General features: G+C 44.2%; 1 pseudogene; it reads left to right on the forward strand.

Moving 5' to 3' along the window:
* Nucleotides 1-272: 272 nt before the first annotated feature.
* Nucleotides 273-882, forward strand: LOC110132673 (14-3-3 protein theta pseudogene; annotated as a pseudogene).
* Nucleotides 883-1,174: the final 292 nt, after the last annotated feature.

The raw sequence follows: 1,174 nt of genomic DNA on the forward strand, positions 1-1,174 counted from the left end.
AGTTCTGCGGGTTTTGGCAGGGCCCAGTAACATAAATTTACTGGTACAGGCAACCAGTGAGGCCAGAGTTCCAGGCTGTCAGGGCTACCCCTTTGGCAACTGGCGTGAGCAACTGCCCAGACACTGTTCTCTTTCTGGCTCCAGCTGAGGCTGTGCGGTGGATGGAAGCAGGCGTAACCTTCTTTCTTGCGAGAACTCTGGACACCCAGCTGAAACTTTGGTGATTGTGACAAAAACCACAGCTCTGGCTGAAAACCCACTGGAGCTATGCAATGAGAACGCAACCTGCTCTGGGAAAGGAGGTACAAGGACATCCTTGGGGACACAGGTCCACCTGGAGAGTTATCTTGAGCTCTGGGCAAAAAGTAAATACTTCTGACAAGAATTGCAGCTGATTAAGAACTATTGGGGAAAAGCAGAGTGTGAAATGAGAACCAGCTGCACCAGCGTCCTGAGACTGTTGCATAACTAATGTCACAGCCAACGCAGCTAACCCAGAGAGTGATCTGTTATCTGAAAATGGAGATTACTTCCGGTTCCTCTGTTGCATAAGGTGATGATCAAAAACAAACTATAGACAATTCCCAAAGAGTGTCCCAGAAGGCATTAGATATGAACACGGAATAGATGCAACCTACTCATCCAATCACCCTTGGGCTGGCTCTTAGCTTTTCTATAGTTTACTATGAAATCCTGAGTAACCCAGAGTTTGCCTGCATACTGGCTGAAACCACCTTTGGTGAAGCCATGATAGAGTCTGATGTGCTGAATGAAGACTCAGAGAAAAACATCCTTATCATGCAACAGCTTAGAGACAACCTAACTCTATGGATATCAGACAATGCAGGAGAAGAATGTGAGGGGACAGAAGGCTAAATGGATACAGAGTGTCATCTTTTTTTCCTTCAAGAAACTTGTTACACATCTCCATTGCTCATTCCACTTGGACTCTCTACAGTAAAGAAACCCCATTCAGTGTATGGAACTACTGAAATTTTACAATGTATGGACTACACTTCTTAGGGTAAGTGTTTTACTTACGTGGATCAATCTCATGACCATCTCTTCTTCAGATGTAAATGATATGCATTAAGTGTTGTATGGAATAAAATGGGCATTTTAAAACTAGGAAATACATGGAATGTAAGACAGACTTTCACTGCCCTAGGAACAC

This window comes from Odocoileus virginianus, chromosome 24 (genome assembly GCF_023699985.2).
Source record: "Odocoileus virginianus isolate 20LAN1187 ecotype Illinois chromosome 24, Ovbor_1.2, whole genome shotgun sequence".
In the NCBI taxonomy this organism is placed as follows: domain Eukaryota; kingdom Metazoa; phylum Chordata; class Mammalia; order Artiodactyla; family Cervidae; genus Odocoileus; species Odocoileus virginianus.